This window comes from Piliocolobus tephrosceles, chromosome 1, assembly GCF_002776525.5.
Source record: "Piliocolobus tephrosceles isolate RC106 chromosome 1, ASM277652v3, whole genome shotgun sequence".
In the NCBI taxonomy this organism is placed as follows: Eukaryota; Metazoa; Chordata; class Mammalia; order Primates; family Cercopithecidae; genus Piliocolobus; species Piliocolobus tephrosceles.
The window spans coordinates 72,156,538-72,183,539 of NC_045434.1; the positions used below are offsets into that span (position 1 = coordinate 72,156,538).

The 27,002-nt window shown below is 35.2% G+C and overlaps 1 pseudogene; it reads left to right on the forward strand.

Moving 5' to 3' along the window:
• Positions 1-26,575, forward strand: part of LOC111537039 — a 103,274-nt pseudogene extending 76,699 nt beyond the window's left edge.
• The last annotated feature ends 427 nt before the right edge of the window (positions 26,576-27,002 follow it).

Genomic DNA, 27,002 nt, shown 5'->3' on the forward strand with positions numbered 1-27,002 from the left:
ACTCCGTCTCAAAAAAAAAAAAAGAAAGAAAGAAAGAAAGAAAGAAAGAAAGAAAGAAAGAAAGAAAGAAAGAAAGAAAGAAAAGAAAGAAAGAAAGAAAGACTGAGAACGTCATTTTTAAGCTGTTACTATAGGTCATAAATTCCATATATATTACATACATCATTGTTTGGTATACATGAAATCTTTCAGACTTAAAAGAAAAAAAACCAGGCCAGAGGAAACTATTTACTGTGTCAAAAATCAACAAGTTTAAAAAACAAAATCTGCAAACAATATATTGTGTAAAATTTGCAGGTTTTAACACAATTTCTGAGAGAAGAAAAAAACAGGAAACTGTGACCAATGCTGGAGAAAAAAGCAGCAAATTGAAATTGATTCCAAGTGACTCTAGATGTTGGATGTAAAAGACAATGACATAAAAGCAGCTGTTATAACTATAGTTAAAGAACTGAAGAAAATTTCGTTTGAAGAATTTAAGGAAAATATAGTGACAATAACTCATCTCATCAAAGTACTCTCAATAAGGAAATACAAACTACATTAAAAAATAATCAAACGGACATTCAAAAGTTTAAGATTATAATGACTGGACTCAACAGACTATTTGAGCTGGAATAAAGAATCCATAAATGAAGATCAATAGAAATTTTCAATCAGAAGAACAGAGAAAAATAGATTGAAAAATAAAATTAATATAGCCTCGGAGATTTAAGAGACAATAATAAGTATACTAATATGCATGTAATGTAAGTCTCAGAGTAGAAAAGATATGAGATGGAGTTCACTGAGGCTGAGAGTGACATAGAATCATTTGGTGTCCGAATACCAATAGTACCAGGACATCACAGCTGAGGAGTGGGCTGAGGAGAAGGTGCCCTAGAGTCTTCTGTTATTGGGGAAGGGTGAAAGTGGTGTGAATCCTTTATTTACTCACAATGTGTCCTAGCATATCCATGTCTTGCTGTGTGCACACTTGATATTTGTCGTATCTTCACATTGCATATTATTGCATTTTAAAGCATTTTAATAGTATGTGGTTTCACCTACTAAAGCGTTTTCATAGTTAAAAGCAAAAACAAAAACAAAAACAAAAACAAAAACAAAAACAACCTTTTTGTAGTCTGGGACTTGCATTACATGTATGCTGGTATACTTATTATTGTCCCTTAGGTCTCTTAGGCTATATTAATTTATATAATACACACATATAAGCATATATTTGTGTGTGTGTGTGTGTGTGCGTGCATGCGCGTGTGCATGTGTGTGTGTATAGAGAGAGAGAGGGAGAGAGAGAGAAAGAGAGAGATCTGTGTATATAGAAATAATGCCTGAAAACTTCCCAAATTATATAAAAAACATTATCTACTGCATGTACAAATACAAGAAAGTAAATGAAACCCAAATGGGAGAAACACCAAAAGATTCACATTTAGAAATATCATGGTCAAACTTTTGAAAGTTAAAAACAAAGAGAAATTTTTGAAAACAGCAAGAGAAAAGCAACTGAAAACTAACTTCTTAGCAGAAGTAGTGGAGGCTAGAGGTAGTGGAATGACATTCAAAGTGCTGAGAGAGAAGCATACTTCTGGAAAGTAGTTGTTTCTCAAAAATCTAAGCATACAGTTACCTTATGATCCAATAATTCCACTCCTACTTAAATATCTAAGAAAAATGAAAACAGTGTCTTCCATAATTGTTCATAGCAGCAGTATTTATACTGTTCAAAAACAGGAAATAAATGAAATTTCTATCAACTGATAAATGGATAAACAGAATATGATATATCCAAACAATGAGATATAATTCAGCTATAAAAATGAATAACATTCTGTTACATGTCACTAATATAGATAAAACTTGAAAACATCAGTTAAGTGAAAGAACACAATCACAGAAGGCCACATATTTGACTGTATTTACATAAACTATCCCATCTAGGCAAGTCTATGGAGACAAACAGTAGATCAGTGGTTGCCAGGGGTTGAGGAGAATAGGTGACAGGTAGCGACTTCTAATGGGTATGGAGTTTGTTTTCAGGTGATAAAAATGCTCTGGAATTAGATAATAGTGATCAAGTCACAAATTTATGGATATACTAAAAACCATTAAATTGTACTTTGAAGGTGGTGAATTTTATAGTGTGTGCATTATACCTAAATGGTTATTTTGAAAATTCTGAGAGGGGAAAGGTCAAACAATAATTCTATGTGGCAAGTATACCTTTCAAAAGTGAAAGTGAAATAAAGACATTCCCAAACAAACAAAGATAACTTGTTGCCAACAGACCTGGCTTATAAGAAATACTAAAGCAAATTCTTAAGGATGAAAGGAAAGGGCAGCAGATGGTAAGCTGAAATACAGGAAGAAATGAAGCTAGTAGAAATGGTAAATACGTAGGTTGTAAAAAAGGACTTCATAAATATATTTTCCTTCTTTTAAACTTAAAAAAAAGTAAGTCAATACTTGTGACATTTATATTATTGGGTTTATAACATACTCTATGTAGATGCAGTAATAGATTTGACAATAATAACCCAAAGTTTGGAGAGGATGTATAATTTAGAGCAAAGTCTATTTATTTTTACCAGAATTCAGTTATTATTGTTATTAAGAAGTGTTATTATTCTGAAATAGATTTTGATATGTTAAGATACAAACTGTAATTCCTAGAGCAAATAGTAATCAAATGAGTGAAAATAATACAGTAAAAGCATCAACAGAGAAATTAACTGATATACTAAAAGATATTTGTTTAATATAAAGAATGCAGAAAAGAAGTAATAGAACAATAACAACAAAAGAAAAACACAAAACAAATAAAATGGCAGACATGAATCCAACCATATCAATAATTGCATTAAATTCGAATAATCACCCTACGTAGAAGATAAAGGTTGTAAAATGGGATAAGTAGCAAGATCCAACTACATGCTGTTTATAAAAAAAAACACACATTCAATTCAAAGACATAAATAGGTTTAAAGTAAAATTAAAAAAATACATCACACAAACTAACCATAAGAGAACTGGAGTGACTGTATTAATATAAAAATAATTTATTTTAAGGTGACATATATTACTAAAGGCAAAGAAAAGCATTCTATCATAATAAAAGAGTCAGCATATCAATTAGATAGATGATAGATAGATAGATAAATAGATAGATAGATAGATGCCTAACAACAGAACCCCTAAACACATGAAGCAAATATAGACAGAATTCAAAAGAGTAATAGACCTTTCAAAAGTAAGAGCTGTATATTTCAATATCTTGCCCTCAGTAGCTAGTAAAACAACTTCGGGAAAATATTCAGCAAGGGTATAGACTTGTACAATTCTACCAACCAATTCAACCTAACTGACATATTTAGGACATGCCAAACAATGACTGCAAAATATATAATCTTTCTAAGTACATAAAAAATATTCTCCAAGATACATTATAGGGTGGGGTACAAAATAAGTCTCAATACATTTTTTATAAAGGTCATCATACTAAGTATGTTTTCTGTTCACAATGGAATTTAATTAGAAATCACTAACAGAAAGGTCCCTAGAAAGCCCTCAAATACATAGAAACTAAATAGAATACTTCTAAATAAGTCAAAGAATAAACTAAATAGAAAATTAGAAATAATTTTAAATATAATGAAAATCACTATTCATGACATGCAGCTTTATATTTTGTACTTTTCACTATGCAAATCCTGAACACTTTTGTGCATTATTCCACTGAAATGGCTATAGTCAATTGCATAGACAATACTAAGTATATGTGTGGATACCAAATAACTGGAGTTCACTAACATTGTTGGTGAGAATGTAAAATGATACAGCTACTTTGGAAAACAGTTTGGTAGTTTCTGAAAATGTTAAATGTAAGTTTATCAAACAACACAGAAATTCCATTTCCTGGCAATGTACCCAAGAACAACAAAAGTATATGCACACAAAGTTTTGTATGTGGATGTTCAAGAAAATATTATTTACATTAACTAATGCTAATCATGAATCCAAATATTAATCAACTGGTGAATGGATATACAAAATGTGATAAATTTATAAAATCTAATACTAGTCAGCAATAAAAAGGAAAGAAATACTGATACATGATCTACATTGATGAATCTCCTAACATTACACTAAGTGAAACAAGCCAGATACAAATGGCCACATGCTGCATGCTTCCATTTATATGAAATATCCAGAATAAACACATTTAGATACAGAAAACAGATCAATGGTTGTCTGAAGGGTTGGAACAGGGATTAATGACAAACAGCCTAAAAGACATTTTCTTGTATGATAGAAATGTTGTAAAATTGTATTGTAGTGATGATTGCCAACTCTATAAATACCCCAAATGTCATTGAGTTGCACAATTGTAATGGAAAATTTTTATAGTTTATAAATATTACCCTAATAAAACTGTTAAAGCACATATGCAAAAATATTCATCTAAATTCAGGAACTCTACATAGCATTTTAGTTTTATATCTAAATTGCCAGTTGAGAAATTACTTAAAATTCACTCAATTTCTGAGGGAAGTTCAATCATAAAAATAAATAGGCTTCCTGAAAATAAGACTAATTAACTAATTACTTATTTTTGACTTAGGTTTTGTATTGACAAAAACACTCTTTGAAAAATCCATCATCACTGACAAATCGAGTTAACATGAAATTACTTAATTATGATTTCTTTCTGCCACTGTACATATACAATGTGTAGTTACCGTAGATATGCATCCAAAATCTCTTTGAGAACCACAACATGGTACATGTTGTGATTTACAAAGTAAATATAGTAAAAATAAGAACCCAGATATCACCTACTTCTTTTTACAAATGGCTTCCATTTACTGTGTTCCTGCAGTCTATCTCTGCTATCTGCAGAACATTTAATCTTTTTGCTTTTTCTAAAATGTACCCTCCATATTAATAAATTATGATTGCTAATTGCTCCAGCATCAAATCAGCATTTCTAAATTCAAGAGACAATAAAACTTAGATGTAATGAAAAATGTACAACTTAAGTATATTGATTCTGCATAGAATTTAGAGCTGGCAAAGGGTAAATTGGGATATCAGGAGTGTAGTGGTTTGCTGGTAGACATTTAACAATTAGATCTTTAAAAAAATCTGTTTTCTAATTTCTGCTGTGTAAATGCTACCACCATGGCCAATTTCAAGATGGTGATGTCAGTCAGCTTGCAAAATTCCTGAACATTTAATATTTGGCTCTTATAAGCTGGAAGAAATTAACTCCAACACATTACTTCCAGAGTGTTCTTACTTGCTTTACCAAAACATGAACTGTGTTGATGTGCACCTGTTTTTGGAATCTTTGATTCATTATGCTGTACTCTTTCTCCATTAGCTTTTAAAGCACATATACAAAAATATTCATCTACCATTTCGATTTTACACATAAAGTGCCAATTGAAAAATTGCCTAAAATTCAGCCGATTGCTAAGGAAGTTTAGCCATAAAAAGACATTAAGTTTATTGAGGGCACTAAAGGCATAAGTTCATGGAGGCATAAATTCACTAAAGGCATAAGTTAAAGATTTCATTCAGAAGTTCTCACAGAGACCACATTGTTTCTCTGACCACTTGTATTCCTGATGGATATATTCAAGGAATTCTGGTCAAGCTCCCATGATCAGGATTCCTGTCCCAGCTGCTGGGAAAGATTGGATTCTGAACTGGAAGATGTCTGTGAAGAGAAGACTACAGACTTTGATACATTTCCACAGGAAAATATGAGCTGCCTACTTAAGATCATTTAAGGGACATTTAACAATGGCACCTCCACTTCTAGCTGTGGCTTGGACTTATGTTGTCCAAAATCACCTTCTTTGAATAGTTCTTATTTAGAGTTTACCAATGGGAAAATCTCATTTAAGATTTAGAATTCAGGAGAGACGGGAAGTTATTATTCTTAGGAGACGGAGGTGATCTCTCATGATGACATTAGACAGGAAAACAGACAATGTGCCAGGTTCACAGGCCTCTCTACTGCCCACTCTTCTCTCTCACTTCCTAGCCCTACTTTGGTGGCTAGATACTCACGATTTCTCAGACTTCCCCCACATGTTCCGGCTTTTCCATCTGCTCCAGTGTTGCAGGCTGCAGCAACTGGTGACTTTCTCTGAGCCTCTTCCAAACTTCAGTTGCACTATTCTCACATTTGTGTAACTCCTCCTTCTTAATTAAACCCCTTATTCTTGTAATACTTATATTATTGCTGTCTCCTGGCTAAATCTAGAGTGACACTGTTTTTAGCATCAATAGCTGTTCGAAGATATCAAAATCTAAAAGATGAGGACATATAGATTCGTTTTTTGCTATGATCAGATTTAAAGACACTAATGACCCCACTGGTAATGACAAATGGGACACCAGTTGTCTATTCACTGTAGTGACAAATCAGGTACTTAAATTACGATATGTAATCACTTGAAGTTATGCATGATGGTATTGTTAAGGTTGAGAGGCCAAGTTCCTGGTGCAATGGAACATTAGAGTGGGAAAAAAACAACATAAGGTTGTGGAGTCAGGTAGCTATCCCTGTCTGTGCTGGAGAACTTAGAGAAAGAAAAAGATGAGCTCATGTTCTATAGGACGTCTGTGCACACGCAGAAATAATCCCTTATATTTTGTATCTGCAGGTTAAAATTTCTGAAAACAACTCAAAATCTAATCCTGCAATTGGTTGAATTACAATACAAATTAAAATTTAAATCTTTGAAGAGTTGCTTTTGTTAAAGTTTGGGTGTTGATTAACAATGAGACTCTGAAAACTGAGATGGGATATTTGGGTAGATTCCAATTGTACTGAGCAATTTTAACCTCCAACTTCTAGTAAACCTCCATGGCTTGTAAAACAGCCCTTCCTCTTCTAACGATGATCCATTTTTCTGAAAAAAGAAACAGAAAAAGCAAACATTTAATGACCTACCCTGAAAGAGATGCCTTGTAGGGTGTCTACTTGCACTACTTGTCATTGCTTTTATGACTAATAACTAGATTCAAATCCCCACAGTTTCTAGAGGAATAGGTACAAAGTGTGACCTGGAAGAAAACACAGAGTTGCAAAATGCTGCCAATTTCTATGAACAAAAACGCAGAAAATTTGTCTGGGTATTCAACTGAGATGAAATGAATGTAATATTCAGTTAGGCTAATTCTACTGATATGAGGGCACTATCAAAAATTCTGGATTTAATGCATTGGCTCAAGTAAGTAGGGGGTGAATTCTAGAATTTCATTTGGTTGGTTGACTAAAACCTTCACTTAAAGATTGCCTACATTAATTAAGTTGATATGTTGGAACCTCTTCTTTGTACTGCAGAACAGTAGTAATCAGAGTAATTTGACATTTGGCAGTGGCTAATTGACAGTGGTGTCCCTGTGACTGAAATAAATGAGTGGCCTGTTCAAGGCATGCTTGATGTGTGCAAGTAAAACCAACAAAAAACAAATCTCTAGGTATGATGATTTGAGCTACAGATATAGTGAGGCATGCTTTTTAGCCAGTGCCCAGGCTTCAGGTAGTTCCCAAACTCAGCACTCCTTGAATTAAGAAAATTATATATCCTCTTGAAGAAGTGCCTTGCTACACTGCCAAACATTTATACTATAAATATTCCACTCTGAAAGATCTTGCTTCCCCTTACCAGGGTGACTGTGCTTTTGGAAACAAAAGGTATATTAAGAATGTCCAGGAGTTCACAGGAAGTGGCTGTCACTTGACTTGACCCCTGAGGACCCCAAAGCTAGGCTTATGTCCATCTTACAGTGGGTCCAGTGTTTACCCAAACAAACTTCTAGTAATTTCCTCAGTTCTAGAATGCATACTTGTAACAGAACTACTCTGTGATTGGCAGGGTTTCCATATTGGTTCTGCTAGCTATGGAGTGAAATTTTTATAGCAGGAAAGGCCATGTGGGAAAATGGAAAACGACTTCTTCCTGCCAAAAGAGTAAACTAAAACAATATTACGTTCTTTAAGGGATCGCAGATGTAAGTGCCACCGGCAAAAGCTGGAAGACTGCAGAAGTGGTGATCTATATTGTATGCCCATTCAACTAACCAACCTATTTTACCTGTGTAGCACACAGGTTTACTGTCACTGGAGAATAACAGCAAGTTATCATAATCTTCATTAGTTGTGATTCTAATTACAACTATGTTCAAGTTCAAATGTGATTTCTAAACTGGAACAAATTAACACAGGACATAGTCTCTGGTATATAGCTATTGATCTGACAGATGACTTTTTCCACTGTATTTGTTAGAAAGATCACTAAAAATGTTTTTTATTTACTTAGCAGAACAGCAATACATTTTCATTATAAGTCAACTCTCTAGTGCCCTGCCATAGTTTAATATACATGGTCTTTGTTAGTATTGGCATTGTTTTAGTTATCTGTTACTGTGTAACAAACCACCCCAAACTTGACAGTAATTTATTATTTTTTTATTGTTCTGTGGCTTGGCTTAGCTCCACTGGGCAGTTCTCAATTGTGGTCTCTCCTATGGAAGCATGCCATGAAAAGCAAGTGAAAGTTGTAAGACTCTTGATGCAAATGGCAACATGTACACACCCGAAGAGGAAGAATTGATGGAGTTCATTTATTTTTATTGGAAAAGTGGGAATTTATTTTTTAGTTATATTAGTTTTGATTGACAAATCATAAGTATATTACAGTAATTAAGTGCAATGTGATGTTTTGATATCTGTATACAATGTGAGGTAATTAAACCAAGCTAATCAATGTATATATCACCTCACTTGATTTTTTTGTAGTGGTGCATCTGAAATTTACTCTCAGTTATTTTGAAATTTACAGTGCACTATTATTGACTTTAGTCACTCTACTGTGCAACAGATGACAAAATTTTATTCCTTCTGCCTAGCTATAAACTTGTACCATTTGGTCAGTAACTCTCCATTCCTTCACTCTCCACCCCATACCCTCTAGTAACAATCATTTTACTCTCTACTTCCATGAATTCAACTTTTTAAAAGATTCCACAGGTGAGTGAGGTTGTAGCTATTTATCTTTCTGTTCCTGGATTATTTCACTTAGCATAATTTCCTCTAGACCCATCCATGTTCTACCAAATAACAAAATTTTATGCTTTGTAAAGGCTGAATAGTATTCCATTGTGTATATGTTACCACATTTTCTTTATTGGTTCATCCATGATAGACACTTAGTTTTATCCCATATCTTAGCTATTGTAAATAATGCTGCAATAAACATGAGAATGCAGATACCCTTTCCACATATTAATTTCAATTCATCTTGATACGTTCCCAGAATTGGAATTGCTGAATCATATGTTAGTTTTATTTTTGGTCTTTTGAGGAACATTGATAGCATTTTCTATAATGGTTATACTAATTTTCTGTTCCCATCAACAGAGTACAAGGGTTTCCTTTTCTCCATGTTCTTGTCAACACATTTTTTAAAAAATAAAACCCATTCTGACAGGTATAAGATAATATCTCGTTGTTTTAATTTGTTTCTTTAATGATAAGTGATGCTGTACATTTTTTCATGAACCTGTTAGTCATTTGTGTGTCCTCTTTTGAGGCGTATCTGTCCAGGTCCTTTGCCCATTATTTAATTGGGTTATTTCTTTCCTTGCTATTGAGTGGTTTGAGTTTTCTATGTATTTTGGATATTCACCCCTTATCAGATGTATGGTTTGCAAATATTTTTTCCAACTCTGTGGGTTTTCTCTTCACTTCCTTAATTTCTTATTTTGCTGTCCATAAGCTTTTTAGTTTGATGTAATCACTATCTGTTTTTGCCTTTGTTGCCTAAACTTTTGAGGCCATATCCAAAAAATCATTGCCTAGATCAACACTGTAGAACATTTCCCCTGTTTTCTTCTAGTGTATTTATAGTTTCAGATTTTACGTTTAAGTCTTTAATCCATTATGAGTGGATCTTTTGTGCATTGTATGAGATAAAGTTCTAATTTCATTATTCTGAATGTAGATAGCCAGTTTTCTCAGCACAATTTACTAAATCAACAGTCCTTTCCCTATTGTATGTTCTTGACAATTTTGTCAAAAATCAATTGGCCACAAATGCATGGATTTATTTCCAGACTTTCAATCCTATTCCATTGGTCTGTGAGTTTGATTCCATGCCAGTATCATACCGTTTTGATTACAATTGCATTATAATGCAATTGTAAGTCTTCTAAGTCAGATAGTATGATGACTCCAGCTTTGTTCTTTTTGCTCAAGAGTGTTTTGGCTATTCATGGTCTTTTGTGGTTCCATTAGAACTTAAGGATTTTTTTTCAATTTCTGTGGAAAACAACGTTGAAATTTTGGCAGGGATTGCACTGAATCTGTAGATTGCTTTGGGCAATATGGAATTTTTAGCAGTATTAATTCTTCCAATCCATAAACATGAGATATCTTTCTGTTAGTGTCCTCTTCAATTTCTTTCATTAGTGTTTTATAGTTTTCAGAATACAAGTCATTCACTTCCTTAGTTAATTTTGTACCTAGGTATTTTTGCTGTTGCAATTGTAAGTAGGATCATTTTCTTAATGTTTTCCTTTTTTAGATAACTCATTATTAGTGTATAGAAATGTCACTGATTTTTTATGTTGATTTGTATAACCTGCAACTTTACTGAATTTGCTTATCAGTTCTAAAAGCTTTTTCGTGAACTCTTTATGATTTTCTATATATAAGGTCATATTGTCAGCAACCACAGACAATTTTACTACTTCCCTTTCAAATATTAGATGCCTTTTATTTCTTTATCTTGCCTGATTGCTCTGGGTAGAACTTCCATAACTACGTTGAGAAGAAGTGTTGAGAGTAGGCATTCTTGTCTTGTTTCTGATCTTAGAAGAAAGGCTTTCAGCTTTTCACAGTTGAGTATAATGTTAGCTATGAGTTTATCATATATGGCTTTTATCATGTTGAGGTACATTCCCTCTATACCTATTCTGTTGAGAGTTTCTAACATTAAAATATGTTAAATTTTGTCAAGTGTTTTTTCTGCATCTATTGGGATGATCAATAGTTTTTTATTATTTATTGTGTTTATTTGGTAAATCATAAATTATCCATATATTGCAACACATGGCTACCTCCTGCTTGATTATGGTGAAATTCTTTTGATAGAGTTGAATCAGTTTTTCTAGGTTTTAAGGGTTTTTGCATCTATGATATCAGGGATATATAGCCCTGTGGTTTTCTTTTTTTGTCAATTTCCTGGTTTGGCTTTCATTATTAGGGTAATGCTTGTCTCATAAGATAAGTTTGAAAGTGTTCCCTCTTCTTCAATTTTATGGAAGAAGTTGAGAAGGATTGGTATTAATTTTTATTTAAAGGTTTCATGAAACTGAGCTATGAAGCCATTTGGTTCTGGGATATTTTATGGAAGGCTATTTATTACTAATTCAATCTTCTTACCTCTTATTGGTATGTTTAGGTGTTCTGTATCTTTATGTCTCTGTTTTAGAAGGTTGTGTGTCTAAGAACTTATCTTTTCTTATAGTTTATTCATATTTTGGCATATAATTGTTTATAGCAGTTTGCTATCCTTTATATTTCTGTGGTATCAGTTGTAATGTCTTCACTTCCATTTCTGATTTATTTATTTGAATCTCTCTTTTTCCTAAATAGTCTAGCTAAGAGTTTATTTCATCTTTTTATAAAACCAACTTAGTTTCATTGAATTTTTCCTATTGTTTCTCTTTTTCCTATTTTATTTATTTTTGATCTGACTTTTATTCTTATCTTCCTTCTACTGTCTTTAGGCTTAGTTTGTTCTTTTTCTGGTTCCTTGAGGTGTAATGAGATTATTCGAGATCTTGTCTGATTTTTTGATACAGGCATCTATTGCTATAAATTCCCCATTTGGGCCTGCTTTTGCTGTATCCTGTAAATTTTGGTATGATATATTTCTAGTTTTGTTTGTCTCAAGGTATTTTTAATAGTTTTTTGTTTCTCCTGTGACCCATTGTTTGGAAGCATACTGTTTAATTTCTACATATTTGGAAATTTTTCAAAATTTCTCCTGTTATTGATTTCTAATTTCATGTCACTGGGATTAGAAAGATACTTGATATTATTTCAAACCTATTTAATTTGTTGACTTGTTTTGTAGCCTAACATGTGATCTATCCTGGAGAATGCTCTATGTGTGCTTGAGAAGAAAGGATATTCTGTTGTTGGATGGAATGTTCTGTATTGTCTGTTAGGTCCATTAGGTCTAAAGTGTAATTCAAATCCAGTGTTTTCTAATTGATTTTCTGTCTAGATAATATATCCATTGTTGAAAGTGGAGTACTGAGGTCCCCTACTACTATTATTATTATATTGTACTCTGTCCCTCATTTCAGATCATTTAATAATTGCTTTATGTATTTAGGTGCTCCAATGTTTGGTGCATATGTATTTAAAATTGTATGTCTTCTTGATAAATTGACCCGTTTATCATTGTATAATTGCCTTCAATGTCTCTTTTTATAGTTTCTCGTTTAAAGTCTATTTCGTTTGATATAAGTATGGTTATCCATGCTTTCTTTTGGTTACCATTGACATTGAATATATTTTTCCATCCCTTCACTTTCAATCAGTGTCCTCAGTAGTGAAGCCAGTCTCCTGTATGCAGCATATGGTTGGATCTTGAGTTTTTTAAAAATGCATTCAACCGTTCTATAACTTTTGATTGGAGAATTTAATCCATTTACATTCAAGGTAATTGTTGATAGGTAAGGACTTGCTACTGCCATTTAGTAGTTTTCAGGTTGTTTTGTAAATCTTTTGGTTCTGTTTTCTTTCCTACGGCCTTCCTTTGTTCTTTAATAATCTTCTGTTGTTACATCTTTTGAATCCTTTTTTTAAAAAAAAATATATATATTTTGTGCCTCTATTTTAGGTTTTTTTCTTTGTATTTACCACGATTTTTTTTTTTTTTTTTTTTTTTTTTTTTTTTTTTTTTTTTTTTTTTGAGACAGAGTCTCGCTCTGTCGCCCGGGCTGGAGTGCAGTGGCCAGATCTCAGCCCACTGCAAGCTCCGCCTCCCGGATTTACGCCATTCTCCTGCCTCAGCGTCCCAAGTAGCTGGGACTACAGGCGCCCACCAGCTCGCCTGGCTAGTTTTTTGTATTTTTTAGTAGAGACAGGGTTTCACCGTGTTAGCCAGGATAGTCTCGATCTCCTGACCTTGTGATCCGCCCGTCTCGGCCTCCCAAAGTGCTGGGATTACAGGCTTGAGCCACCGCGCCCGGCTTACCATGATGTTTTTATAAAAAGTCTTAAATTTAAAGCTGGCCATTTTATTCTGATAGCTTAGCTCTACACTTTTACTCTCTCCTCTTGTAGCACCTTTTATGCTTTTAATGTAAAACTATGGCCTTTTGGGAATAATTTGTATCTCTTAACATTTTACTGTATCTACAGTTTTCATTATTTTTGTCTGTTTAACCCTCATAATAAAGATAGAATTGCTTTACATGCCACATGTTTGCTGTCTTGAAGACTACCTACAATGTCATTTCATAGGACTTGTGTTTACCCAAAGAAGACTACCTACAATGTCATTTCATAGGACTTGTGTTTACCCAATCTGTTGATAATAGCATGCTGAGAGGACCTGATTAGCACAATGTAGCAAGATGATAAAAAATAAAACCCACAAAAATGCAGTGATTTACCATTTCTAGGAGTCTAGTGGTCTGGAATATATTAGATATGTCTTCTAAGGCTAAGAACAAACTGCTACATCTAGAACTTCCTACTGCTAATTTCCTATGTGAATTTTTTTGGATGCCAAAGGAAACATTTAACTCAGCTTTGTGTTCTGCTCTAACCAGTTTACCACCAATTTTGAGTGGGTCACAGGGCAAGAGAACCTCTACAGCTGATCCAAACTGCCACTCAAGGTACTCTGCTGTTAGACCTTATAACCTAGTTAATACATTGGTTCTTACATTTTTTGTAACAGAGAGACATGCTATAAGGATATTTGGCAAGTCCTATATGCAAGTCATATCATGGACCCTTGAAATTTTGGAATAAGCCATGTCGTTTTCTTGTTAATAGCTATTCTCTTTTTGAGAAATAGCCTCTTTATTGCTACTGAGATCTAGTAGATTAAATCCTTTACTATAGGCTGCAAAGTTGACTGAAGTATTGTCTGACCCAGAAAGCCATGAAGTTGGGAATACACAACAACACACAATCATCAGATGGAAATAATACATATGAGACTGCATTTTAATGGGTAAAAAGTTTAAGTAACTTCAATGGACAACTGGCTTAAATTACTGTAGTTTGTACTTTTGGTGCATTGCCTCCTTTGCAACTCGTATGCTAAAGTTCCCTATGACCAGTTGACTAATTAAGAAAAACTTTGGTCAGATTTGTGCATACTTTTGCACAATATATTAGCACCATCCAAAATAGATAACTGCAGCATTGTAAGCTATCTCAGGTTTATCCTTGAAGAAATGTAGTGAAGGAAAACCCTTACAGTAGACAGAACCTTGAGTGATAGTCCTGGTTGTTCATTTTACTTCATGAAAAGAAAAATGACCAGAGATGGGAGATGATATTGATTCAAGATAAACCAGTTCATTTGACTGACTGGATGACCAATGTCCTGGAAGGAACAAGATTGGCAAATGGAAGGAAAAGAAGTGTCTGGAAGAGTTATATGGATGGACCTTTCAGAACAGGAACAAAATGAAAGGACAAGCATATTCAGCAGAGAATGTTTTCAGTAATCAAGTGGGCAACAGGACTTGTCATGTATATGTCAATTAGATATTCAAATAAAAACAAACCAAATGTGTTCCTTGGTCAGCATCAGTTATGTGTGGAAAACCATGATGGTGAATTATTGGATTGGTGCAAAAGTAATTGCAGTTTTTGACATTACTTTTAATGGCAAAAACTGCAATTACTTTTGCACCAGCCTAAATAGTTATTTTGTAAGTCTGAAAATGAGGTTTTGGCATAAATAGTACAGACAGAGAAAACAAATACATATCCAAAGTGTTGATTCCAATTAGAAGAAATTGTCCTTTTATGGTAGGAGTGTTCTAATTTAATAACCTGTCACATAGTTGATTTCCCAGCCTTCTCCATTTTTGCTCAGTGGATTCATGATTAATCTGCTGCAGACATTGCAACATATTTGAACTTTTGACAACAAAGCCCCATGATTTTTCAGGGAGTGGGAGATGGGCAGGAGAGAGGTCATCCAGCAACCATGTGACAGGTTGATTAAATCAGAACATTCCCCTTATAAAAGGGCAAAAAATTCTACTAATTGGAGTCAACACTTTTGATATGTATTTGTCTTCCCTGTCCATGCTACTTATGCCCAAACCTCATTTGTAGGCTTACAAAATATCTAACTTACATGACATCATGGTTTTCCATACAGCATTGATTCTGACAAAGGAATTCATTTGGTTTGTTTTTATTTGCAATTCCTTACAAATTAGCAAATAAATTTTCAAATTAATCAGAATTTCTAACCATTTCTGTGACTTGTATGATCATTACTTTTATATTGTAAAAATTATTTTATTATCATTTTATTTTTGAGACAGGGTATCTCTGTGTCACCAAAAGATGGAGTGCAGGGGTGTCATTGCAGTTCACTGTAGCTTCTACTTCCAGGTTCAATCAATCCTCCTGCAATAGGCTCCCGAACAGCTGGGGCCACAAGAATGCACAACACCCAACTAATTTTTGCATCTTTTTCTAGAGACAGGGTCACCCTGTGTTGCTCAGGTTGGTCTCAAACTCCTGGGCAAAAGTGATCCTCACAACCTTGGCCTCCCAAAGTCCTGGGATCACAAGCTTGAGCCACCACACCTGGCCTGGTTAAGTTTTTATTGATTTGTAAGAACTCTACGTATTGAAGGTATTAACAATGTTTGTTGCAAGTAATTTTCTTTTTATCACACTGAATATTAGCTGTTGGTGATGTTGCCCAAACCTCACTTTTTCTTTTTGATGCAAATGACTGGCAAAATAGAATAACTACTTACCTTGTTGTTAACCACCTACTTGAATCCTGGTGTAATTTTCACAATTTGCTTGCTGAGTGTGAAATTAAACAAGTAAATTAACTTCTCTAACCTCACATTCCTCCACTGCAAAACTAAATGTTTAAAAGATAACTCTGAGATACTTTCCAACCTTTATAAACTATACAGACATTTACTGTATGTTCAGTTTCCTAGGCACTTTGGAACACTCTTTCAATAGCCTTCATGAAATTAATAATGAATATTCTTCTCTTTAGGGAAGTAGCTCTGATATATTCATTGTATTCTAATAACCATTATTATATCATACTGTCCTCTATACTTTTCTAAAATGCTGTAAAATATCACAGCTTAGAAAAGCTGTAAGAATCTTAAAGACTATCCTTCAATATCTCAAACCATCTTGTTTGACAAATAAAAGAAGTCTGGCTCAAAAAAAAATAAGCAAATCACTCAGGGCCACCCAACTGTGATATATTAGAATCTGAGTCCTGTCATGCTTAATGCAGTGTTGTTTTCACTATAAGCATTGCCTCTACTTTGAGGCTTTGCCATTCTTTTGATTATTATAGTTATCTTTAATATTTTAATCTTTATGTCATTATATAAAAATTATTATTAAAACATATTTAATGCCTCTTTCTATGTGTATTTCCAAAGTACTAGGCAGTGTCAGTTTTACAGACTTGACACAGATCTTTAAGGAACTTAGGCTTTGAAAGAAACCGGTCTACTTTTGGCTTATTTATTGAAATTTAAGCCTAACTTTCAGAATTCTAACTTGATTCTGTGAGAAAACCCAAGTCAGACTTTCTCTTTCTGTTTAGAGAGACTCCTAGACACTTAAGCATGTAATACCTGAATCTAAGAGCATTAGAATAATTTTGAACAGCTGTAGAAGTGGCTATCCATAGTTTGCCAAAGGGATGCTATGCTGCTATACCTGGTCCTGTTTAAACTATATTAACTTATGCAGCTTGCCAGAGTGAATTCAGAGAAGGACAAAAATATGACCCAAAGACAAATGGTGTAAAGGAGCAATTTTGGTATGACTGTCCACTATGTGTCAGGTACTGTGCTGGGAGTTGGGGATACGGAGATGAAAGACATACACCTTTTCCACTAAGACAGGAATTGCAAATATTACTAAAGCATTGGAAATCAGAAGCATGCATACAGCTAGGTGAAGTTAATCTATTCAAGATTTCCCATGGGGTGACACCAAATGAAGTGAGGCTTTTGAAGAAGAAAATAGAAAGAATTTGTGGAGAAGACTGAGGGAGAAGAGCAGCATGTTTAAGACAGGATAATTTGATCGACTGGAGTCCATTTTGGCAAGTAACCATAAAGAAGTGACAGAGATGGGGACCTAAAAGTATGAAAAATAAGAGGGATTATTTTCCTTTTCACTATAATTTTATTTCAGGAAACGAGAGCATCAAATTAGATGAATTCAGATTGAACCAGAATGATTAATAGCAGGATAAAATATTGCCAAGAAACATCTATTTAATTGGTAGACTCTACAGGTATGGGAACTGATCTGTCATCTGTGACTTTCTCTCACTTTTTTGGAAATAAAAATTTGCTTTGAGACTTGAGGTTCTTCAAAACCTGTGAAGTGAGGCCAAAATGTACAGTTTGAGCTTCACTAAGTTTATGTAGACAAGAACATATTTCCTTTGGGAGATCTCTTTATCATAGAAAGAATTAACTTAGCATAATAAACAGGACAACAAAAACTCTTCAAATGATTTGAAATAATAAACACTGCAAGATCACCTTTTTGAAGCCTATCTTATTCAAAACAACTTTTCAGAGCTGTTGGCTTTAGTCTTCTTCCCAGAACCATAGTGGCAGTGCAGACAGATTTGCGACCAAGAGGAAATTGCAATGGCCAACAGGGTAGCTAGGAAATGAAACATTATTTAAATTTCAAGAGTTATGACAGAATGTGCATTTTTGGCATCCTATTACTGATATGTGGCACTCTACTTATAAAAGTATACAATTTATAAAACCTTCAACAAAAACACATAGATCTATGTATAATTCAACATACATAAGTGTATGTAGTGATAAACTGGAAAACAATATCCGTGAAATAGTTTTTTGTGCATTGTCAATGCAATAAGTTTGTTATCTAGAAATTTTAGGATACTCTTTTATCATATACTCATGTTCTTCTTATTTTCTGTTGCCCTTTTCAGAACATTATTTTTCCATCCAAAGGTTTTCTTAAACCTTAAAATAAAATAAATTCTGTATACAATCCTTAATGTCTCATTTTTGTTTCATCTATCAGCTCCTTTTTCTATACCAAGGCTTTACTATTTGACTCAAGATTTTCTTCTCCATCCCCAAGTCTTACGACAATTCCAGTGATTTTAAACTCCCCTCTTGATCCATCCAGTACTCTGGCCTCCAAGTTTATTCACTTTTGTATTTCCAGGGATCTTTACCTCTTCATTAGACATCCACAGAAATTTATGGGCTATGCCCTGGACTTATTCATCAACTAGAGCTTTCCACTTCTACAATCTTCTTTAGAAACCCTTCATTATTTTATTACATTTCTGTGCTTCTTTCATTTCACTTACGTATTTTAGGTTTTGCACAGATATCTGCAGTCATTAGACCCGTCTTTCTCTTCTTGTCTTCATTTTCTGTCTTGCCTAGTTTGTACTAGTTAGTTCATCATTATACAAATCTCTTATTAATACTCAAATCTCTTGATCAAGTATTCTTCTGTAGAGCAAACTCTAAAATCTAAGTAAATCAAAGTATCTGCCTTTTCCAAACCTATGTAGTTAAATACGTTGACTACTACTACCACCACTACTACGACTACACACCCCGCCCCCTCCACACACACACACAGGTGCTATCACAGGTTAATGACATACAGTCTAAACTGGACCTTCAAGTATTCCTTGAAATTTTTTATGTTTAACTTTTCATCTCTCAATACTCTCATTCTTCACGATTTTCAATTTTCTCTATCTATCTCAAGCCCTAGATCTGACCATTTTTCCCTCACTCTCAGCCATTACTTTTATCTCCTACTTTCCAGAGAAAACAGAAGTCTATAGATGGGAACATATCCAGCTTCCAATTACTTTCTTTATTTTTTCTAAAAAAAAAAAAAAAAAAAAAAAAAGCAAAAAGCAGAAAAGCAGGATATGTGTGCAGAATGTACAGGTTTGTTACATAGGTATACATGTGCCATAGTGGTTTGCTGCAACTATTGACCCATCCTCTAAGTTCCCTTCCCTCCCCACTCACATTCCAGCAGGCCGTGGTGTGTGCTGTTTCCCTCTCTGTGTCCATGTGTACTCAATGTTCAACTCCCATTTATGAGTGAGAACATGCAGTGTTTGGTTTTCTGTTCCTGCATTAGTTTGCTGAGGATGATGACTTCCAGCTTCATCCATGTCCCTGAAAAGAACATAATCTCATTCCTTTTTATGGCTGCATAGTATTCCATGGTGTATATGTACCACATTTTCTTTATCCAGCCTATCACTGCTGGGCATTTGGGTTAGCTCCATGTCTTTGCTATTGTGAATAGTGCTACAGAAAACATGAATATGTATGTGTCTTTATAGTAGAATGATTTATATTTATTTGGGTATATGCCCAGTAATGGGGTTGCCGGGTCAAATGGTATTTCTGGTTCTAGATCCTTGAGGAATTGCCACACTGTCTTCCAAAATGGTTGAACTAATTTACATTCCCACCAACAGTGTAAAAGTGTTCCTATCTCTCGACAGCCTCACGAGCCTCTATTTTTCCTGAGTTTTTAAAAATCACCATTCTGACTGGTATGAAATAGTATCTCATTGTGGTTTTGACTTGCATTTCTCTGATGATCAGTGATGTTGAGCTTTTATTCATGTGTGATGGCTGTGTAAATGTCTTCTTTTGAGAAGTGTCTGTTTGTATCCTTTGCCCACTTTTTGATGTGATTGTTTATTTGTTTTTTCTTGTAAATACGTGTAAGTTCCTTGTAAATTCTGGATATTAGGCCAATTACTTTCAAAGTTACTTCAATCCATATCCATTCTGTGTTTTACATTACAATTGCTTGTCTTCCTATCTAAAGTTAATCTTCCCCATCTCTGAATTTTATGCCTCACTGCCTACATACAAATTCAGTTAATTCTACATCTTAAGTGCTTCTCAAATCCACTCATTGCCTTTTTAATGATGAACTCTACCCTAATTAAAGTCATCACCGTGGCTCTCCTCTATTGCTCCATCAGACTCTTCTTTGATTCTCATATTTCATTCTCATCTTGGCCCCCTTCAGTTTATCCTCCCCAGAGCAGCAAAAGTATATTTTCTAAAATTCAAAACTAATCATATCACTTACTTGCCTAAAATCATAAAATGGCTCCTTCTCACCCTTAGGATAAAATTCCAGTTCCTTAATATAGTGCTTCAGATTCTTTGTAATATTTGACTCCCTATCATCTTTACATGATCATTCAAGTCACTGTGCCTTATAATCTACATTGCAGCCAATACTAACTCATTTTATTTTCTCAAATCCACCAATCTCTCTTTCATCTCCAAGTCCTCATACATGTTATTTTCTCTGCCAGGAAAATTCTCCCTCTTGTCTGACTCCCTACAAGTAATTATTTCAGGTGTTAACTTAATGACATTCTTTAACATATCAGTCTAATGACATGTTTATAGAAAATCTTTATAGATTCTCTCAAGTCTGGCTTTTATGCTGCTCCTGTAAGCTTCAGAGTTTCTCACAAGTGCATTTATTATACTTTCTTACAATGTGCATTTATCACATTCTATTGTAATTGTTTATTCACATATCCAGTTTATCCCACTAGCTCCTTAAAACTGGGAGACTGTGAATCTTGTTCACTATTGTTAAAGTACTCCACTGGAGTACTTCTTCTCTAGTACCTCTATATAGTTCTCCACTATAGCACTTCTTCTCTAGTACCTCTATATTGTATAGCACTTCTTTGCTAGTATCTCTACATAATACTCCACTATAGCACTTCTTCTCTAGTATCTCTATATAGTACTCCACTAAAGTACTTTTTCTCTGGCATTTCTACATAATACTCCACTATAGCACTACTTCTCTAGTAACTTTTGCTCTCACCTGTCAGCTACTATTATGCCAGAATACAATTCTGGATGAAAAAGTCATCTTATTCTGGATGTCAGGCCTGAAAAGAAAAAAAAAAAAAAAAAAGCATTGTAATTTTCTCTCTCTGACTTCTTTTAAATAGATTATACCTGGGCTTCCAGAGAAACATGTGATCCAATTTTTGATATTGTCAAACTTGCTCTATTGTAAGGCATGAAGAACATGACATTTTATGCCATTTTTAAAGGACTTGTAGAACATTTTTGAAAAAGGATAAAAAAGTAACTTCAGATTCATAAAAGATTAACATAAAAATTTTTTGGAACAGGAAAAAAGTAAGTGCTAAATGGTTACACTTACTTTGCATTTCACAAACCATTGAAATTGGTTATTCAAACAAATCATTACAGAATAGATATATACATGAAAGGATGGATAGATAGGTTCATTTTTTTTTTTTTAATATCTCTCAACTGACCAAAAAGACTTGTTAAGAGGGCACTTACTAATCACTTATTACATATTACCTTAATGCTATGCCTTTAATATTATAATTATCAGGGTCTATATTTGGCATATTTTAAAGAAGGATTTATCATTGCCAGTTTTCTCCCTTCAAGCTAATATTTGCTAACATTTAATAAATGCTTACTATTTGCCAGGCACAATGCTAAGTGCCACATATATATACACACACGTATATATGCGTGCATAAATATATATACACACACATATACATATACACATACATATATAAATACTTCTAAATTCTTATAGTAGGCACTATAATGTTGGTACTGTAATTATCCTTTCCTCTAGGGTTTACATAACAATGCACCACACAACAGGTGGCCTAAACGATAGAGATTTATTCTCTCACTATTCTGCAGGCTAAAAGAAGTTCAAAGTCAATGTGTCAGCAGGGTCACGTTCTCTCTGAAGGCTGTGGCAGAAGACCTTCCTTGCAACGTCTTAGTTTCTAGTGATGATGTTAGCACTTGGTGTTCTTTGACTTGTAGATGCATTACTTTCCTACGTTGTTACATGACATCTTCCTTGTACGTCTTCTTTGTCTACTCCTTTCTTCACACCAGGACATTAGTCTGGTTGGATTAAGGGCCCACAAAGACCCTATTTCCAAATAAGGTTACATTCAATTAATTACCAGGGGTTAGAACTTTGTCTTAGTTCATTTTCTGCTGCTATAACAGAATACCATAGACTGGGCAATTTGTAAGGAAAAGAAATTTATTTCTATTTGAGAAGCTAGAAAGTCCAGGAGCATGACACCAGCACAATGTGAGAGTCATCCCATGCAGAAAACATCACATGGCTATGAGGAAGGAGAGTACTCCTATCCTTTCTCATATCCTATCATAATGGTATGAGAAAGAGAAATCACCAGGGGCTGGACACACTTTGTAACAACCCACTCCCATGATAACCAACTTGTTCCCACTTTAATGACATCAATCCATTCTTTAGGGCTTTTCCTCATGACTTAATCATTATTATGAGGTTCCACCTCCCAATGTTATTGCCTTGGGGATTAAGTTTCCAGTGCATAAACTTTTGGGGGAATATATTTAAACCATAGCATTCCACTCTGGCTTCAAAAGTCATGTCCTTCTCACAGTGCAAAATACAATCATTCCATCCCAATGGTCCCAAAAGGCTTAACTCATTCCAGCATTAATTCAAAAATCCAAAGTCCAGAGTCTCATTGTAAATCAGATATGATTGAGACGCTAAACACAATTCATCCTGATGCAAATTCCTCCAGCTGTGAGCCTGTAAAATCAAAACAACTTACTTAATTCTAAAATACAATGATGGGACAGGCATAGTGTAGACATTCCCATTCCATAAGGGAGAAATAGGTTAGAAAAGAGGGATAACTGATCCCGAGTAAGTCTAAAACACAACAGGTCAAACAACATTAAATCTGAATTTTCCGGAATAATCTTCTTTGACTCTACACTCATCTTGCTGGACACCCTGGGTTGAGGAGGGAGTTGAGCTCCCAAAACTTCAGACAGTCCTATGCTATGGTTGTGCTGGTCTCATTCCATGCTTCAGTGCTCTTGCATTGGAGTCTCATGGCTGTAGCTTTCCCAGGCTAGAGTTGGCTGCTGAGACTCCTACAGTTTTTTGGTCTTGGGAGTGGCCCCACTTCCATGGTCTCACTACGACTTGTCCTCATAGGGAATCTCTGCAGCAACTCTGCCCCTGAAACAATTTTCTAGCTGGGCCCTTAGGCTCTCTGTGACATCCTTTGAAATCTACATGAAGGAACCCATGCCACTGTAGCTCTTGCACTCTGTGCACATGCAGAATTAGCACCACATGGATGCCGTCAAGGTTTCTGGCTTGTATATTCTGAAGTGGAAGGTTGAGTTGCACATGGGGCCACTTAATCCATGACTGGGGCAGGTGAAGAGTGCTGTGCCAGAATGCAGGGAGTAGAGACCTGAGGTAGCTCCGGGAAGCAAGTCCTCTAAACAATTCTGCCCCTCTAGAGCTTGGGCCTGTGATAGATGGGAAAACCTTGAAGATATCTGAAATGCCCTCAGTGTCTTTTACCATTATCTTGGTAATCCCTGCATCAGTACTAATCTCCTTAGCAAATGGTTGCTGGGCCACAACCTTGGTTTTCTCTCTTGAAAATTATTTCATTCTCTAACACATGTCCAGACTGAGTTTTCCAAATCTTTCTGCTGTACTTTCTTTTAGATTATAAATTCCATCTATAAGTCATTTTTTTTCCTCTCACATCTTACAGTAAGTGATGAAAAGTAGACACACAGCCGACTGAATGCTCTACTCCCTAGATATTTCTTTTTCTAGATATGCTAGCTCATTACTCTTAAATTCCATCTTTCATTAAGCCTCCAGGCATGAACACAGTTCAGCCAAGTTCTTTGATACTTTATAGTAAGGATGGCCTTTACTTTAGTTTCCAATAAGGTATTCCTTATTTCTGTCTGAGACTTCATCAGAATGTCCCTTATTGACCATATTTATATCAACATTCTAATCATAACCACTTGAGTGATCTCTAAGAAATTCTAGACTTTCCTGGCATTTCTTGTCTTCTTCTGAGTCCTCACCAGAATTACCCTTAATTCTCCATTCATGGCAATCTAGGATTCTTCTAATCTGCTCTTTCAAATTCTTCCAGCCTCTGCTCATTACACAGTTCCAAAGCCACTTCCACATTTTCAGGTATTATTATTATAGCAATATCTCTACTCCCAGTACCAATTATCTGTCTTAGTCCATTTTCTGCTGCTGTAACAGAATATCACAAACTGAGTAATTTATTTAAAAATAATATTTTTTTCATGGATTGGGAAAGACAGAAGTCCAGGAGCATGGTGCCAGCATCTGGAAAGGGTCACACCATGGCAGAAGGCATCATTGGTGAGTGAGGGTGCAAGACAGAGAGAAACACCAAGGGCCAGACTCACTTTGTAACAACTCACTGTCATGATAACTAATCCACTCCCATGATAATTACATTTATCCATTCTTGAGGGCTTCATTCTCATGACCCAGTGACCTCCTGTTATGCTCCATGTCTCAATACTATTTCAACAGGGATTCAGTTTCCGACACATAAACCTTTTGGGGACACATTAAAACCATAGCAGACTTCAACATATTTTTTAGGAGTGAGGCACAATTCAACCCACAACACTAGTCAAACTTCAGTATCTTCACTCAACTTTTCTTCTGGTCTTTGAAAGTCTTTCCCTCTCAGTGCCATTCCACCCTTGGCCCCACTGCTGGCTCCACTCCTCCCTCTGCACCACAATTCATGTGGTAGCTTCCACTGAGCCCACGTGGCTATCACCTCTGAACAGTGCTGATCTTGACAAATCTGTCAGGGATGTTTTCTCCAAGGGCTATGGATTTGGTCTAATAAAGCTTGATTTGAAAGCAAATTCTGAGAATGGATTGGAATTTACAAGCTCAGCCTCAGCCAACACTGAGACCACCAAAGTGAAGGGCAGTCTGGAAACCAAGTGCAACTGGACAGACCATGTCCTGATGTTTACAGAGAAATGGAACACTGACAATACACTAGACACTGAGATTACCATGAGGAATAATGCACATGGACTGAAGCTGACCTTCAATTCATCCTTCTTACTGGGGAAGAAAAAGCAAAGCTGACCTGTAATTCATCCTAACCTGGAGGAAAAAAAACGCTAAAATCAAAACAGGATACTTGTGGTAGTACATCAACCTGTGACATGGATTTTGAAATTGCTGAGCCTTCAATCAGAGGCCCTCTGGTGTTGTGTACAAGGGTTGGCTGACTGGCTACCAGATGAATTCTGAGACTGCAAATCCTCAAGGGACCCAGAGCAACTTTGTGGTTAGCTAGAAGACTGATGAATTCCAGCTTCATACTCATGTGAATGACGGGATAGTGTTTGGTGGCTCCATTTACCAGAAAGTGAACAAGAAGTTGAGAGCACTGTGAATCTCTCCTGGACAGCAGAAAAATGTAACGCTTGCTTTGAAATAGCAGCCAAGTATCAGATCAACCCTGATGCTTGCTTTTTGGATAAAGTGAACAACTTCAGTCTGTTAGGTTTAGGATATATTCAGACCCTAAAGCCAGGTGTCAGACTGACACTGTCAGCTTTCCTGGATAATCCCGGCACTTTGGGAGGCCGAGACGGGCGGATCACGAGGTCAGGAGATCGAGACCATCCTGGCTAACACGGTGAAACCCCGTCTCTACTAAAAACTACAAAAAAAACTAGCCGGGCAAGGTGGCAGGCGCCTGTAGTCCCAGCTACTCGGGAGGCTGAGGCAGGAGAATGGCGTGAACCCGGGAGGCGGAGCTTGCAGTGAGCTGAGATCCAGCCACTGCACTCCAGCCTGGGCAACAGAGCAAGACTCCGTCTCAAAAAAAAAAAAAAAAAAAGAACATTCAGGCTTACAAGCTTGGATTAAGACTGGAATTTCAAGTGTAAATGAATGCTGTACAGTTGTTTAATTTAAAACTGTTTTGCAGCATAGGTGTCTTCATAATTTAATGTATCTTTTAATGTCGTATTTCTGGGATGCAGGTATTGCTAAATATCATGTTAGGCCTCTGGGTCAAAAATGATTCAGCTTTAAGGTACTACCCTTTCAAAGATACAGAAGAAACTCAATTCCAAAGGAAAGTCTTTTCGGCTGTAGAATTGGAGGGAACTTGGTTTTTCTAGAAATGCCAGATTTATTTTTTATATAGAAATGTTTGCAAATGGAAGCTGACAATATAGAGGCACTTTGTAAATTCATAGTGAATAAATGAATAAAACTGTGGTTTCCTAAGAACTGAACCTTGGTTTCTTAACCCTAATAGATGAGAGGCTCGTTGGTTGACGGTGTGTATGAACTCACCTGAAAGGGACTTTTTTAGACAGATATTCATGACCTGTTCCCCATCTCAGTTCATCATCACCTCTTTTACACCAAAAGGTCTGCAGGATGTGATAACTGTTTCTTTTGGCCATTTAGGGGTAGAGAGGATGAATGTGATGAAACCAATAATTCAGGACTTAATTCCTTCTCATGTTGTGGTTTTTTGCCCTTGCACCAGAATATGAAATAGCTTCCAGCAGTTTCAAGCTATAAGCTTGAAAGAGTCTGTGTGATTTTAATTACATGGTAACAATACTGAGAATCTAAATTGAACTTCTGTTGTATTGTCACCACTCAATTTATTTTTTAGCAGTTTAATGGGTATATTTTAAAGTCTTCCATTTTTTGTGGCATTAAATCTTCCCCTTCAAATGCTGCAATGAGCATT